An 18,553-nucleotide genomic window follows, 5' to 3' on the forward strand; every position below is an offset into this window, starting at 1 on the left:
CGCACACCTGTAATTGTTTAATAATATCGCGCGAGCGTCAACTGCACGGCGTCTCAACGGCCCGCGAGGAGCACTCTGGAAGCGAAACGCCGAGTCGAATAATTTGCTCACCCGCTCATATTGTCACCCATATCCCGCCGCCTCTCGCCACTAGAAGACGACTCACATGCCGTGCGTTCGGTTGACGCTCCCGCGATATTCCTAAAAAAAAACTGCAAGGCAGTGTAACACTGCACAACCAAAGACCAAGGCACTGCAGTGAACAAGAAACAAGTGGCTGCCAGTGCATATATGCATAAAGTGTCACATAACTTGAAGGAAGTCGCTCAACGTCGAAATGTCAGTGGGCTGAGCAACATTTGCCGATTGACAAAGCCACAAAGGCACCTGAACCATTGACCCTCGAAGGAAAAAAAAAGACAGGATAAAGAACCATAATACAAATTTTATCGAGTGCATTGAAAAAAGTATCTCTCATAACTGCCCTCATGTGTTGGACGTTTTATGTTTGACAAACTGGTCCACTGCGCCAGCGATAGATTGAGGGAGCATGAGTATAATGTAAAACGCGCAGTTGATGCTAGTGCTCTCCCGTGTTTTAATTTAAAAGTGTACTGTTTTGAGCATGCAAAACGATGACTAACACGTGAAATCCTTGAAACGGAAACGATTTCGCTGTTGGGCGATAGCTGTGTAAGCACCCCATGTACATAGCTTGATAAACTAAAGAGTTACACTGGCTTCATATAAATTATCTGCAAATATGATATCCCAGCAGAAGTTATGCTGCTAGTGACCTTTTATTGGCCCGCTTGAGGTGTACACATGCTGTATGTTGTATCTTTCCATATATTGCAGGGCTACGATTGTGATAAGCCGGTGCACTTAGGCGTATATATGCTGGATGACAGTTCTCAAATAAAATTTGTTGAAAGTCAGCGCTGTGTGCGTCTACTCCGGTCCTTCTTGAATGCCTCGCGCTGTACCTACACCGGCATGTAACCATCCCTGATTTCACCACAACATCTCGTGGTGTAAACACGCTGCTGCTAATGCAGATATCGTGGCTGTGGAAGCGTCACTTAGGACACCTACTAACAAAAACGGGGGACACTGTAAGGCGCTACTTTTCCGCACCTTTTCTTATGGCGCATTCCATATTAGGCGAACAGGAGCACACAAAAGCGTCCCCAAAGTGATCTATTAAGACTACATGCGTTCCAATGGGCGAACAGGAGCCGGAGCGCTGTAATACAATGGCAGAGCTGGAGCAGTTTGGCGACGCCGAGCGCCAAGTCGAGCGCAGTTCGAGCTGCTCCTGCGCGATAAGCGAAGTGCGAGGGAAGTCCCGTGACGCAAACGTGTCATATCCTTTTATTTTGGTTGTGTTTCCGTCGTTACGGATCAGTGTGCGGCAGCAGTGGCAGCTGAGAAGCGAAATTCGCTTGATAATCACCGCGGGAAGGTAAACAGTCTGGTCACGTGATTCCCCTTCGCCTTCGCACCTCCTCTCGGAGCGCACGGAACCTTTCGGTGGGGGAGCATGCAGTCGTACTCTGCCTGTGCTGCTTCCCGTCTCCTCTCTGCTCTTTGCCTGTTCTCTGCTCTGGCCATTAGTCCTGTCCCTAAGTCGCGCTGTCGCAGCCATGAACGTAAACCAACTTGCCTAACATACTTTTCATTCGGGGAAGTGATGTTTTCTCCATGCACTAGGGCTCTTACGAACGAGTTCATTATCGTACTTGACACATTACGAGTGCGTTGTGTGGTTTAAACAGCAGTATTCCGGGAAACAAGAGACGTCACGCGTCATCGCGTTCGATCTTTCTTAGCAGGCTCCTGCTGAAACAGATCGAACCAATCAGCCGTCAAACGCTATGTTTTGCAGTTAACTACGCAGTAAGCCTTGGCCAAAAGCTCACTTTTAGTTTGCGCCGTTTAGATCACGAACCGAACAAAACACCGCCGCGAGAGACGCAAATAAAAAACAACAAAACCAAAAACGAACTAAATAAATGTGGATAAGTATAATATTTAATTTCCAGCAACGAATGTAGCAGCCGATAAGCAGCTGAAGTTGATAAAAATAAAATAGATTATGGGGTTTTACGTGACAAACACCACGATCTGATTATGAGGCACACGGTAGTAGGGGACTCCTGCTCGATTGTGACCGCCTGGGGTAATTGTGTGTACCTAGGCCAGGTATGTAGATGTTGTTGCATTCCCCCATCGGAATGTATCCGCCGCGTAGCGGTCTCAACCCGCGACCTCCTGCTCAGCATGTGCAACGCAGTAGCCACTGAGCTACCGCGGCCGGTGTTGCTAAAGTTGTTGTGGCACGCAAACATGATTGTTGTTCATTCTTGGGCCGCCTAGATTAATCTCAGCGTAAGACTCGGTCGAACGGGAAAGGTGGGGGGGGGGGGGAGGGGGGGAGGGCCGCATTCTGATAGAGATTGAAAGCTAGAACACTCGTGTATTATAGCGCGCTCTGGGTGCACAGCAGTTAGGAACCCCAGGTGGTCAAAATAAACCAAGAGGCCTCCACTACGGTGTCCCTCATATTCTGCTTTTCGGCTTCATGATGTCAAACCCCGCAATTTATTCTAACCGAACACTTTTTACACTGTTGCGCACTGGCAGAACAGAGCAGCTTTATGCGTATGGATCCCATGCAGGAAAATAGAGAAAAATAGTGTGAATGATCCGTTCGTTTTGTGCTGACACATACATATCGTTAAAAAACAAACGCAGTATACAGATTGAGAATAATTAGATCACAGCCTTCCCGCACTCAAAGTACGGAATGCAAATTCAGCAAGACGCACATAAGATCAATAAATAGCCACAGTCGCTGGCAGAATCCCGACAGGGAACGTAACCTCCTGCTGACTCAAACTTTCAAACAACAAATTACCGTAAGTGTTCATCCTCGCCTTCATTCAGGCCTCAATTGAAATAATTTCATTACGTTAGGAATAAAGGACAAGAACTGACTGGACGCTAAGGATTATTTAGGTGAATAATTACTGTATCACAAAATATTTGGCTTATGAGACATTTTTAACGTGCTGCGATAAGCAGAAAAAACGAAAGAAAGAAGAACTACTCGACACACGCGCATTTTTTTCGCGCAAGCACTTTCCTTCCCTCATCACTTGCTCCGCGCCCTCGACCTAACGATGCAGGCCTAGCTGCGCTTTCGTCCCGTTTGACCAGTGAAAATAACTGTTCGAGTTTGATCCAGATGGGAGGGTGTATACCTGTACGTCGACACAAAGCACTCGTAGGAAACCGTCGCCACAAAGTTTACGCGCGCAGTTCGGCGCGCGCCTAAAATCGTACTTCCACAGTGCAGCAAAACGAAGGAGGACGGCGTGCTGTACCCCCAGTCGTTTTTTTCCCTTTAGTTGTCTATAATTTTGTCACAAGTAGGAAGCAGTGGCGTTGGCGAAAGGTGCACGGGGAATGTTCGAGGCTATCGCTTGAGGACACCTGAAGTGCAAGTAATGCAGCAAACTCCGTAATGACCTCCATCATTAATTTCTCACCAGTGAGAACAAGGGGGCGCCGCGGAAACTATTTGGCCACTATGGCTGGCGACAGTAGCCCCTTCTCTCTCCGTAGCGCTGCATTGACCCTGTCCACGTTAGCAGAGACTTCTTCAGCTTCATCGACTGAAAACGAGAGGGGCAGGATTCGTCTCGGGGTTGAAAATCCCCTGGAGTGTACGTATATATGACGACTGACTGGGAATAAGGCCCCTCCATCCACGCGCTACTGGATGGCGAGACTGTGTATGGAGGGGTTTAGCTGGGAATGTGAACGGGGCCCACACAAGTCTATAGACTCCAGTGTATGCGCAAAAAAATTTGTTGCTCTGCCAAAAATGTAACCATTTTCCTCACTTGCTGTGTCACTTTGCGGCCGTATAGTACACGCCAAGGTGAATGGGGCGTGCACGAAGTACGTCACTGCCATTGCACTCCCGAAGTAATTGGAAGTAGCAAAAGAAACTGGAACGCCAATGTATTTTGTCGGACACTTTGAAATAAATATATCGAAACTGTTGTAGTCCTGATAATTCCGTTCCAAGTTCCAATTCGTTCCTGGCAAACTCACCGGCTACCATTCGTAAACTGCATTATGAGCAGTAAAATAATTATTAAAAATGTAATTAGTTTAGTTGTGGTATTTATTCAATTGAGTATTTTGATTTGTCGTAGAAGTAATGCCACCCTCATCGAATAATTTAGCGGAATGGTTCGAATTGTGCTATCTGCCATAGGCAGCTGAAAAAAAGAGGAAGAAATAAAAACACCTGTATAATAACTGGAGTAGCATGCCAAACCTTCTGTTACGCTAACCCCCCCCCCCCCCCCCCCACCTCCACCCTGCCCTACTGTTAAAATTGCTCCCGCCAGCGCACACGTATTGTCAGTACTGCCTTGTGATACATTCTTGGAATGCGCAAATTAAGGACATGATGGGTGAGATATGTTGTGTGAATAAATTATGGTGACTGTGTGTGTTCAAGAGACTATTGCCCTAGGCTAGATGTCTGACCTAACGCTGCAACGACATTCTGATCAGCTTAGCTCAGAGAACGCGAATGTAAAACATCATATTTTCTTCACTACTAGAAGTAGGCAAGCATTGTTGCTTTCTAGCCCCATGGAAATGCGGTCGCTGCGACCGACTATTAATGAAACGCATGATCCTATGCACCGGAACAGAACGACATGAATACTCGGCCACCAAGTTGGCCCTTAGTCTTATATCGATATCATATGAACTAAAATCACCAGTGCGCCTGATGCGCGAAGGTGTCTGTATAGAAAGAAGCGTTTGTTGCTGACGAACTCGTGTAGAGCGCTGTAGCTTAATTTATTCGTTAGATTTCGACACAGTGTGTAGTTTCGTTTTCCTCTTTACAGAAAACATAGAAGATGTTTGAGCGGCATACTGAAGGTATACATTCGGTTTTCAAAATCCGTGTTTCGAGCTCTATGTTCGTATATGAACGCTCCACGAACATCAGATGTATTTTCTCTTGATTCAGTTCATGGTGCTGTTTTATTGTCGTTATCTTCATTGACTCGGACGTGACACCAACGACGGCGCGCCGCAGGTGATTATTACTCGGAACTGTCACTCGGCACAACGCATGAAAAGAAAGAGTGGAAAGTGAAATAACGAAAATAATGGAAGGAATGGTAAAGAATAAAAACTGAAATGAAACAACAAAACCCCGGGGCAGATATATTTTTAGCACTCCGAAGAATATTGCTCTCCCGCTTTGCTTTCGGCTGGCCATTATACGGGTTGACATTGCAATTGTGTCGGTGTCAGTGTGGACGATGTGGGATACTACGACTGCAATGTAGTCCTGCCGGCACAAAATTGGATTAGAATTTCGCCCAGACACGGGGGATGCCGAACCAAAAAAGAACAACAACATGAAGATCAACAAGAAGAAAATAGCAATGATAAAATACAGCAGCCAGCAGCGACGGGAAAGCTCCGCTATACCCGTAAAAGTAACGTACCCTATCGAAATTGGACGTCTGCCCAGTTCAGATATCATGCCACTTGTTTATTTTACGTCGCACAATCCTTTCACGAATTTATTTTTCTATACGTTCTCCTATGGGCCGCCGCAGAATACTTCCATCGATGCAGGGGTAGGTAATATTTACCGCGGCACGTCTCGGCGCATAACTGAACGAAGTTGCGCTAAAAGGCTGCATTTGGCATTTGCGCTGCGTTGACAGCCGTGTTTCAATAAGAAAGGAAGCCCTAAGCCGTGAAAGTCATCAGGTCAGAAAGAAGTTCTGCTTCAATAGGCCACGCAGAGTTATCTTAGAACTCTACTCAGGGTTTCGCATTAATGGAGAGGATAAAAACTCTATAAAACTTCCTTTCGCCGGAGTTCGTTATAAACGGATTAAACCTCTGTGATCCCGAAAGTAACTTTTATGGAGTTGTGCTAACCAGGTCCCGATAAGACCATACGCACATGACGCACACCTGCTTACTGCGCGGACTACAAGAACCTGAGAAGCTGCTGTGTTGCCTGGTATCAGCAGTAACGAATTTTTTGTCTGCCGCTTTCGAGAACAGTCGCTAAGAAAAAGAAAAAAACTTTTCAAGAATTATGCACTTTTTTTTACAATTGTCTTTTACTGGACGAGGAGTCTATTCTGTCCTGAGTTATGATAACTGCATTTTTTGTTTCAGACGATAATGTTTTGCGGTAAATCAGAAAAGAGAGCTTTCCAAGTCGCAACATATGTCCATGGCCTCACTTCTATTCTGCAGTTGCGCAGCCTGTATACTCTTGCTTATGAAATAAAAGGTCGAAATTCTGGACATGGACAATGAACACCTCGATGGCTACAAGCTGGGACGAGGCTCTGAAACACCGCTATCCTTTCGGATATCTAGTAACAGAGCAAAGAAAGCAGAATTTATTCGATGACCGCATTTCGATGGGGGCGAAATGCGAAAACACCCGTGTACTTAGATTTAGGTGCACGTTAAAGAACCCCAGGTGGTCCAAATTATTCTGGAGTCCCCTAGTACGGCGTGCCTCATTATTTATTCGAGATAACAAATGCCATACATGCCGAACCTCTGCTGATGCATGCAATTGCTTTAGTATGTGTGGCAACGTTTTTAAGCCAGACGCATTCAAAGCTTAAACTATGAAAGTGAGTACATAACATTTAATGACAGTTCATGTTTCCTTGATACATCGCTTCTCCAAAGGCCGAACAAATATGACCGCGTGTCATTTTACAGTGCATATCTAGGCACAATTCATCCTTTTAACCATCGCGTGCGTAAATTTGCATGTATGATCGTATACTTAAACTGTCATAAGAATTTTTCAGTAGTTTTGATTTTCATGTGTCTTAATGGCGAGGAGTAGTCGGTGCCTCCTAAAGGTGCCAACGTGTCTTTTAAATTGACATAATAAAAAAGTGGTGTGTAGATATGTTTTTGTCCACGCCTGTCGACGTTCCCCAAGCTTTGCCCCAGGGCTTGTGGAGCGCTATTGCCCTGGCAGGTATACTTCCATCATAAGATGAACGTGCATTCACTAATTCGTTAACCTCTCTATTATTTCTTTGCAGCGACGGTGATATGACTCATCGATCGAACGAACACATTGATGTACATACGTCACTGTTACCGTAATGACAGATGAATCAAAATAAGCAGCTTTAGCTCAGTGCGGTGCGCGGTAGCAGAGTGATAAAATAAAACGCTATATTCCATTGCTAAGCACGTGTTGCACATACTTTCATATTTAAGGCTTTCCACACGTTGGCTAGAAAACCCTGTATGTATTTGCTGCGCGGGTTGCGTAAAAATCATCGAGTCAGTCACCGCTCTACGTTTATGTTTTGTGAACTTGACCGCCTGAGCGCGTTTTGCGAAACATTCGAGTCATTCGCATCTCGCTCAGCCAACAGATCACGCGGTGGCGCATAAGGCGGTGCTGTCGACACGCTGTCGCAATTGGCGCACATTTCTTGCTGGGTTCGAAGCTTTCAAACAGGCGTGGCTAAGCTCTCTCACGCTTGACTTCATGATAGCGACGACGATCTGTCGGCGGTAAAGAATGCTATCTTTTTTCTTCTTTTTTTTTGCTACTTCATTCTTCAAACGCCATTCGAGCAATTTGCAGCGAAAAGGCCCGGTCACACTAGGCCTACCCGACCCCGACCCCGAAAGAAAACGAAGACGATGATCGGCCGACTGGTCGGTTGACTGCGTCGCTGAGAGGCATTCTGTGACATTAGGCGGATAATGCCGCCGACGCGAGTGACGACAGCGAGTTGTCGCACTGTGCCAGGCTTTCGTGACGCCGACGCTGACAAAATCAGTCTACAGACTCTGTTGTTCGGCCAGTTTTCGCGAAATCGGCTCCAGAGCGAGAACACTGCACCGACAATGCTACTGCAGAAGCAGCTGTGCTTTTACATATACCTAATGGCGCTTAAAATGAATGAAAAAATACTTCCGAAACTTGATGATCTTCAGCACTTGCCAGCACTTGCCAAAGTATGATCTTCAGCACTTGCCAGCCGTCTGTGTCGAACTAGAGCAGGCGTCGATATTGTTCAGCGCAGGAGTTCGTCCACCACGCGTACGCTCTAAAAAATTCCACGCTTATGTAAGTGTGCGTTTGCAGTTTTTTTAAACACTTAATTAAGCGGGATAATTGACCACGCTAGCCGATCACGCCTACTAGGAGTGATTAGCAGCCCCTCTTCACGCATAGCAGGCGTGATAAGAACCCCTATTCACACGCTTATTATGGCATGACCACTCTGCACGCTACAGACGGCTCCTGTCGTAATGGTGCCCGAGGGGGGAAGGGGGTTGGGTTGGGAAGAAGTACCATCCTCTCCCCCCCATCTCTGCATGCACAGGAGGCAACGAAGAATCACCGGACCTTGTCGCCTTGGGTCGCTTCTCTGAAGCGAGCTTTGGTCACCAAGCCCTTCGTAGTCTTCTCCGTTAACTTCTGCTTCGTCGGCGCTGATTGTGATGGACCAAGACGCTATGGCAGTGGCAGCAGGCTGGCGAAGTAGAAGCTGAATATGCTGGACAGAAATTGTGCAAGACGCTCCCACCGGGAGAACTGAATCTAATCCCCTAAGAAGGGGCTTTGCAAATCCCTGGCACGTTTCAACGACGCCAAGGAATGTAAAACGTAAACAAGCCCGTCGGTACCCTTTTGCAAAATTCAAGGACGAATACCCTCTCAACCGTGATCTGTGGCGCTGCGCATTCGAAGATAGTGAGCCGTGTGCAGGATAGAGACGTCAGGACAGCATTTCCCCCTTTAAAATCCCCATGGTATTGCACTCTTTTTCCGATTGTTGACTGAAAATACCTAATCAAATGATTTTAATGGGCCTTTTTTTTAAGAAAGCTGATTATTTAAGCAGCGAAACAAATATGACACATAGTTCTTCCTGACGTAAATCATTTATTCATAGTATTAATTCTCATTCCCAGAAAATGGGGTACAATGAAATGTTGATGTTTAAAAACAAAAGTTACAGAGTTAAAACATCGTCAGATGGCTGAGAAAGCCTAAGTATATATGAGCTTGATTTAAATGTGCAACGCAGTGAACAAATTCCTTAGTCACGTTTGGGCCCATGATAGTTCATTGCTTGGTCCTGGCTTTATAATTGATAGCACTAAAGATTGGGCATATGCTGCCAAATATGTTATATATTTCATATAATGAAGGAATATGCGCATTACTAGTGCCTTTTCTAGGGATATGTCATCGTTGATCTCAATTATTTACTGCTCAATGCGCAGATGAGGAGCCTTGTTTTCCCCCAGACAATGCAAAGTCCTATAAAGTCATTTAGCAGTAGCTGAAAAAAAAGTCTTAAAAACCAGATTGTGATGATTTAGAGGTAAAAAAACGCTTCTTTTAGACTAAAAGCATTAACTAAGGACCGTTTGCTTTTTCACTACTTCAACATTGATTGCATTTATTCTGACATTTTTGCTATTGATGGCTTTTAAAATACTGCAGTTTGGAAGTTTTTAGAAGTGGGTGATATGGGAAAGAGGGCCAACTAACCGCAATAATGAGAGCATGCTTTGCAAGCCTGGGCCGCAAGCACGCTTCTCAAACGACGTATGGCGGCTCAGCAAATTTCAGTATTTTTGGCACGATCGGAAGGAACTTTTTTCAATTTTTGTTCATTTTCATCAATCCCCCTTGCAAACCTTAGTTCGCTTTCAAATGCGACCTAAAAAATAAACAAGCATTGTGCAAAATCCAATTAGATGAGACACATAGCTTCACCTGATTTTAGTCAATCATGCTCTCCATCAAAACAAAGCTTGAAAATTCGAACACAACTGGCAACGCATTTTAAGAAACCTTTATATTAACCAAGCAAAAATTAGCTAGGAACACGCAGTCATGCTTAATTAACAACACAATGGAAATGGAACTTTTTACAGGAATGGCATTCGACGTGAACTTCTCACACGTGAACTCTCACTGCAGGCATAGATAAGTTTGCAACTGAAAATCAAGAGCTGCATAAGTGCATTTGTGACAGGCAGACTATATTCGTCTTCATTGAACACAGTCACCCTTCTTCTCTTTAAAGCCAAAACTGTAAAATATGCGGAGCTACACATAGATAGATATCGTAATCCAGAGGGCCGTTCAGGTTGCAGGCTGCACGTGTGCTTGCCACCTCACATGCAGCGCTTCTGAAACGCAGGTTACCGTCAGTCGACACATAGCTGACAAAATTATGAATTTTCAATTTATCGGCAGCGGCGTACTATGAGCGGCATATGCGAAAATGAGACCGATCAGCGGACTCGCCGGCAGCAGTAAAACGTCAGCGACAGGCGGTGGAGAACTGCCTCACTTGTGCAATTTACAGGAAATCCACCGCCGGCCGGTCTGCTTCTCACCGGGAAGCTTGCAATCTGCTCGCACGTTAATTTCCGTTAACGCCTTATAATGCAGTCATCGGTATGCTTCTGAAAGTTACGCTCAAAGTTGTATGGTCACTCTTCGTAATGTTTAATAACGGCCATTTTATTACCTGTTGACCCTTTGTGGTGAACAACACATGAGGTTAGTTGTATCAGATATCGGTTCTCGTAGCATCCTTGGCCGAAGCACACGTTCACGAGAGCGAATACCAGACAGGATAGGCTGGTACTACGACATCATTTACTTCGATAAATACCTTTTCTAACCAGCAATACGTCTTCCGAGCATATACGTACATAATTCGGAGAACACGCAATGCGGAACATCTACATCTAAGCTAAATACAACCGCAGTCACAGTGGTACAATACATGTAAGTGCCCGCGATACAATCGAACACGGCAAAGCCTTTCACGGATTGCGTGGTGGTGCACCGCGCGAGCCCGAAGACCGCTCGTTTGACGCACCCGCACAACAGCGCCGATCATCTTGCTCGAGGTATCGATTAATATGCCCTAACCACATTGATGCGCCACTAACAGCGTTCTAAAGCATGAGAGGAAACACCGTGCAAAATGCACAGTGTCATCTCCCAGCTCGCCATACCCTTGCACGAGGAGAACTGGCAGCGGACACGGAGAAATTGGTGGGCTAGTGAATCTAAAATAAAATAAAAAAGATATTATATTCGCGTAATAAACAAGAAAATTCGAGGCGTATTCCTACTTCACAAATCTCTAAAATGACCTGGCCTAATTATCGTGCGAATTTGGCACTTGGGCACAAAAAAACTGAACAATTAAGAAGAGTTGAACAGTCCGGAGTTAAAACTTGTTAAAAATGCACTAGACTTATAACACTCTTTATTTTGTCCAAATCTACCGCTCACGTAGAATGTTGCTTTTGTGCTTCAACGCATAAAACGATGTTTTGTTGAGAAAGTAACTGGAACGCCAAGGCCCTTCTCCGCAAAGTTCGGCAATTATTACCTCGAAACTGGTGTCATCATGAGGATTCCTTCCAAGTAGATCCACCTTGCCAACTCTATGGCTAGAATTTGCAAATTGCAATATGGGCCATAAGGTAATTAGTTAAAATCATAAGTAATTTTTTGTTAATGTATCTTAATGTTTTGTATTGTTAGTATTTTGTATTTTGAACACCCGGCATATACCGGGTGTTCAAAATTAAGCTTTACAGAATTTTTAAAAATCGCCCGTGGCAGGTAGGGAGCTGGGTTATTCGATGAGACGGACATTAGTACCACGAGAAATCGAAACACATGTTCAACTAATTAACAAAACTTCACTAATTACCTTTTTAGTTAATTACTTTACGACACATATTGCAATGTACGTATTGTAGCCGGTGAGCTTGTCAGGCGTATCCACTTGGAATTAATTTCCAGAATGACACTAGTTTGGAGATATGGGCCAACAAACTCGCCGTAAAAATGCACTGTTCTTGCACTTACTTTTTTACCAAAATGTTGTTTTATGCATTCAAGCACAAAAGCAACTGGAACGTCCATGTATTTCGTCCCACAATTTGGGAAATAATATCTCGAAAGTGGTGTAATCCTGGAAATTCGTTTCAAATGGATGCGTCTTGCAAGCTCACCGGCTACAATTCGTAAATTTCAATATGTGTCGTAAAGTAATTTACTAAGAGGTGCATTAGTAATTTCATAAGTTCATTAGTTAAACGCTATGCAAAGAGGCACACGGTATACTATGGCATGCAATTGTGTTTTATTTCCATCAGTAATTTTTTGCTAGCGTGGCAGCTGCGTGGAAGACCCCTCGCAACGTTCATTCGGCGATACAGCAACGTCAAACCCGTAGAAAGAGGCAAAGAAGATGGGTCCACATTCGGTGCGGGCGGATATTTGCGACTCCAAGTAAATGCTCGCTACCTAGCGGCCGCGCCGAGAAACAGCCGATCCAGGTTCACGTTTAAAGCGAAAGGGGGTGTCCTAGAAGTGCCGAATGCCGCGTAGTTCTCAAATTGCCGTGATGCCGCCTTGCACAAGCCCTAAAATGAAAAAAAGGATGGATGTCGAAAGACTTTTGTTGTTTACTACTATGCGTGTGGTAGCGGTGGAAAACAACAATGTATCATTTCATCGTTTCTAGAAAGAAGCACACGACGCGCACAGGAGAGCGACTTGGATAAAAAACTTCCGCATTGGGAGAATGTGAATGACACTATGGTGGTTTGTTCGAAACTCTTCACTCGGGGAGACTTCTTTCTTCCCGGTTAGTAGACCATTGCTTTTTTATTTATTTTAAATATAGTGATAGCGTTTGAAATCGTGGTGTGTACTTTGTTTAGGCAGATGCTTTGATAAATTATAGTGATGCACGCTTAAGCTTCATTAGGCTTTGTTCGTTTATAGTTTTCTGTCGGAGCATTAGTGCTACTAATGCTTTAAGCAACCGGAATATTCTCGCTAATGTACTTTGGGCTGAATGCACGGTAGCAGGAATGATAACTACTTCGGAAGGTCTGAAGTTGATCACGACACACGTTATGTGGCGAGGTGACATATAGTTTTCATAGCACGCTTTATTATAGCGGCGCAAGCTGAAGGTGCTTTTTTTCATTCAGAATGGTGAGCTGTCAGTGTATCTTCTCGCCAGAAATTCAGAAGCGACCGCAAACAGCGCTCGTTGCTGCTTTGGAGTGTTCGACCTGCGTACACCTCCGCTAGTTTGCTTTCCGACACTGTGCACACTCGTAATTTCCAAACTTGTTCAATTCGTTTCCAAGTCATGCATTTACACTAATGCAACTGACTTTGTCAAAACAAAATCCTCGCTACATTCGGAAATGTGTCGGCAGAAACTCAACTTGGTCCAATTGGATGTTATTCACTTCTCACGTTTCACCGTGTTTGTGAATTCCTACGGGCGGCAGGTGTCTGCTGCGTTCCCAAACCTGGGTCCTACCTCGAACACCAACTGTCCTTGGTGCGGTGGCATACCTACCCTAATACTTGTAACCTGGGAGTGCGCTAAGCACCCTCATAGACCAAATACCAGTAACACAATGGAGCAATGGAAGGCACAGCTCGCCCGCTCCACCCTGGCAAGACAAAAGTCCTTAATTAACCAGGTCAGGCAGGCGGCAGAGGCCAGTGGGGCCCTGGAGTGAGAGGCTCCGACCACCCCTCCTTAATATCTTTTCCATTCCAATAAAGTTTCTATACCTCGAACACTGCGTATTGCGAGCAAGAACAAGCGCCAGTGATTGGACGCAGACGACCTTAACACACGCATCGACTAACTATAAAAAGAAGGTGCACCCCGACTCACAATAAGCGGAACTCTCATTTGTTTTTCTCCCAAGACACGCCGACCAGCTAACGTTACAGTTTTTAGCCTCGTACTATCAGTGCACAATGTCCGTATTTAGCTTCTGAAAGCTTCTATATATTGTGCGATGCTATATGTGATTTACTGCTACGCGAGTCACAGTGTTTGGTAGAATATGAAGGTCGAAAACAGTTAAGTGTAGTACCCGTTGCAGTGGAGGAACGCCGCGAGAAAGTGCTTGCACCATTCAGTGAGGCTTGCGTCGCACAAAAACTTCCCGTTTTTAACCTCTGGGTCGCTTGAAAGGCTGTCTTTTAAAAAAGTCTGATGCTGGGCGGGATGGAATTTTGCACGCAGAGCGCCACCATTTTCGCGATTTCGTCGCTGAAATCCTTGAGACCGAACGGAATAAGCTGATCGGCAGCAAGGACCCTTTCGCCTTCCACGAAACACGTCAATTCAACGACACAAAAGAGCAACGTAAGGACAGCACCAAGCGAAAGAGCCGCCGGGAACCTGGATGTCGTAGCCATCATTGTTTATTTGGACAGCGTTGCCGCACAAGTAACGGATTCTGGAATTGCCAATAGGGAAAATGAAGCACACGAGACGCCTAGCGCCCTCTCTTGGTGGTCGTTCGCTCAGCTTTGCATATGTGAATGGAAACGGCAGTTTAAGAAATCTAATCTCTTAAAAGAAAAAAAAACGCTTATATCAATTTAGATTTGACATATATAGAAATGCCCATTTGGAAACAGCTCCGGAAAGTTGGCGCACTGTTGAAATAAACTTCATGGTTTCAGAGCAGTTATATTAGATCAATAAGGTTCCACTGAAACAAACTGCGCAGGAACCTAAAGCGTTATTGCAACATAGCTCGAACTTTTGAAGGTGTTTCCAAAAAACGTCTTGTTTTATAACATCAATCAAATTCGAATTGATAACTGAGTGTTTCAAAATATGATATTTTTTTGAACTGCAGTGTCCATTCATTTACGCAGCGATGAGTGAACGAACACTGAGAGAGGGCTCTAATTACCTTGCGTGTCTCATGCTCCGCATTTATGGGGTTGCACCTGGGATAGCGTAATGTGATAACAGTATCAGGATTATGAGGATCTTAATTCATCCAGCATAGGCTCGCGTGCAAACGATATTAAAACACTGGCGAGCACACATATTGTGCACAGGTGTGAGGAGTTGCCCACGCAAGACACTACCACGTTCGATCCAGTTTTGATTACACTATCTCCGGGATCAGCCAAGTTTACTATGATATTGTCTCCGAAATTGATCCAGTTTACTCATTGGGATATCGAACACCACCGCCCAATCCTGGGAAAGTAGGCATTGAAAGCTTCAGCGTCAGTGTTCACCATGCAGTTCAGCAGCTAAACCGGGTTTTAGGAGCAGGCATCGGTCATATAGCGGGTGTTCAAAATTAAGTTTTACTGAATTTTTTTAAATCGCCTGTGGCAGGTTGCTTAATTCTAATCATTGAGCTGGGTTATTCGATGAGGCGGACATTAGTAGCACGAGAAATCGAAATACATATTCAACTAATAGCAATTATTGCAATTAGTTGCAATTAGTTGCTATTGCAATATTGCAATTTACGAATTCTAGCCGGTGAGCTTGTCAGGCGCATCCACTTGGAATGAATTTCCAGAATGACACCAGTTTGGAGATATGCGCCATCAAACTAGCCGTAAAAATGCACTTTTGTACCACTTAATTTTTTTACCAAAATTCTGTTTTACACATTGAAGTACACACTTAACTGGAACGCCCATGTATTTCGTCTCCCACTTTGGGAAATAATATCTCGAAACTGGTTTCATCCTGGAAATTCATTCCAAGTGGATACGACTGACAAACTCACCGGCTACAATTCGCAAATTACAAGATTGTCGTAAATTAATTAACTAAGTTCATTGGTCAATTGTTGTTAATTAGTTGAATATGTGTTTCGATTTCTCGTGGTACTAATGTCCGCCTCTTTGAATATCCCAGCTCAACGGTAAGAATTATGCTGCCTGCCACAGGCGATTTTTAAAAATTCCGTAAAGCTTAATTTTGAACACCCTGTATAATAAATCGATAGTTGCCGCTGCTCTTCGTCGAGTGGGAACCGATGCAGCCGCAATAGTTCACAGCCACACACAGTGGTTGGTGATGTGCCTGGCAAATTTGTGCAGCCAGAAGTTTAAGCCATTTACGCACTTTTTAGCTACAATGATTTGGGATTGTAATGGCCCAGCAACCGTGCAGGCTATACTGCGCCAACTTTGAAGCTATGATGCAGCCAAATACTACACAGTGTTCCCCTACGTCATTTTATCAGCTGACACCTTGTTCGCAAAACCAGCTGAAGCTCCCCCAACTCGTTCCAAAGCATGCAATGGCAACACATTAAAACAGCACTGCGCCGGCTTGTACAAGCCAGAAAGGAGGAAAGTCTCGCAATGCGGTGATTTTCATACTTATCCTCGTCGCCCGATGAGAAGTTTCTGTAGAATTCTCGTCGACGTGGCTGCACTTGGGGCTCTAATTCAGGAGAGTGCGGCAACTTTGTCCTCGGCTTTATAGTGAAGCGCGCGCCGCCTCCACCACACTCTTCGATTTGACTTCCAGCAAGGCCAGCTCAGCACGAGTTCTGGTTCCACTCCACTCGCTACTATTTAAGTGCAGCCGTCGTGCATTCTCGGCAGCAGACGACATTGTGTTGCTCTAATTGATTCACATGGTGAGCGAACGTAAATATCCCTCACTGTCGTTACATCAGTTACTCTAACTGGCATAATGACGGGGAGTACAAGATCGATGCCTTAATGGTCGTCAAGACACCTTAGTAAAGACTTGTATAAAGCGCTAAATTGCCTTCAAACGTACACTTTTCTCTTGAAACACGCTCTCATGCGCAAAAATAGCTTCCACAACCACCATTCGGTTCCCACGACGCAGTGCTATCGCAATGGCAATTATTGCGATAACGAAAAAAAAAATACCCGCCCTTTTGCTAAACGCTCATTTATCGAAAGGCTCAACCGCGCGCAGCAGACAGAGCTCTTTCATTGCTGCGCCTTTCTGCGACACCTGCTTCATAAGAAACATCAAGCGGACATTAGAGAAACAGTTCTTGTCATTTGGTGAGCAGGCGTTCTGTTGGCAAGATGTAGTGACAAATGACGCTGAAGAGAGAATAAGATGGAACATAAAAAGTTCACAGCGCTCTACACTCCTTTAGTAACGAAAAACTCACATGTTTTATCAAAGGACTCTGTCGCTGCGTCCATGTGCGGTGCAGAGGAATGTTCATGTTGGGCGCAATTAGGTGTGAATATCAGATATGAGTGCTTTATAAAAGGTTGTTTAAAGCTCGCTCTTATGAGACTAAGCGGGAAATATGGCGGATCCGCCACTGCACTATTTCTGAACTGCTATAATTTTAGTCATGTGCCTAGACTTGTTCGTGCTGCGTAATGGCATGCGTTAAGAAACGCGTGAATTCAAAGCAGGCAGAGTTATGCGCAACTATAAACCATCATTAAAACGTCAAAAACTAAACGGAGAGTCAGGGTCCGCTGACATCATTTTCCACGTCATTAGCTTAAGAAGAAAATTGTGCTGTGCGCTTACAGCACTGGCGGCTGCCCCCATTCCTATAGCTTAAATGTTTCCGTACTCATCTGCAAATTCAGTATGTTGACACTGCTATTGTTAAACAAATAATACTGATCCTGAATTAATCATAGATTTTGTTTGGAAGAATGAAAGGCTAAACATGGAATGCTGCAATGCGCATGGCATATTTCAACACAGGTATGGACCGTATCAAGCTATATATCAGGATGCATTTACGCGCACATGCGTGTTTTCGGTCGGTATGAAGGTGTCTAGATGACAACTGAGGTCACAAAATTAGATATGGGCTGTGGAAATAAGCGACGGAAAGCGCTTAGTGCTGATTTTTCTGGCGGATATGTTGTAATGTTAATTAAATAATTAAATTCTAGGATTTTACGTGCTAAACCCACCATCTGATTATGCGGCACGCCATAGTGGGGGGCTCGGAATTAATTTAGAAAACCTGGGGTTCTTTACCGTGCAACCAATGCACCGTACACAGGCGTTCTTCCATTTCGCGCCCATCGAAATGCGGCCGCCGCGGCCGCGATTCGGTGCCGCGACCTCGTGCTTAGCAGCGCAACCACACCATCGCGACGGATGTGTGCCATTTTTTAATCAATGGCTTTCATGCCAACGCTTTAGCGAGCTGTGCCATGAATTCACTGGGTATGTGCTTAGCAGCACAACGCCAAAGCCACTAAGCAATCAGAGTGGATCCCGCTTCCTACACACGGACATTGCAGGAGTGTAGTTAACAGGGCCAGTTAGTATGTTACTCGACCGTACAAGAAAATTCGGCAGAGGAACTTGAGACGGCTTACGTGTGGGAATGCGAAAGAATTATAGCGTTTGTAGACCTCGGAACGTCATGAACGCGCTCATTTTATACACTCGTGACGTGGCGCCACCTCCTCCCCATTGGCTGCGCCGTCACGGGCCCAATGACGCGCGCGCTAGGCCACACCTCTAGACAGCCAGATGGCTGCGACGTGACGTGTGTAATGACGCACGCACTAGGCACAGCTTTAGTCAGCCAGAACTGGGGAGCCGCCGTGGCGTCGGAGAAGCGTGCGATATCGTCTCGCATCCTGGGGGCCCGG

The sequence above is a fragment of the Dermacentor silvarum genome, chromosome 1 (assembly GCF_013339745.2).
Source record: "Dermacentor silvarum isolate Dsil-2018 chromosome 1, BIME_Dsil_1.4, whole genome shotgun sequence".
NCBI lineage: Eukaryota > Metazoa > Arthropoda > Arachnida > Ixodida > Ixodidae > Dermacentor > Dermacentor silvarum.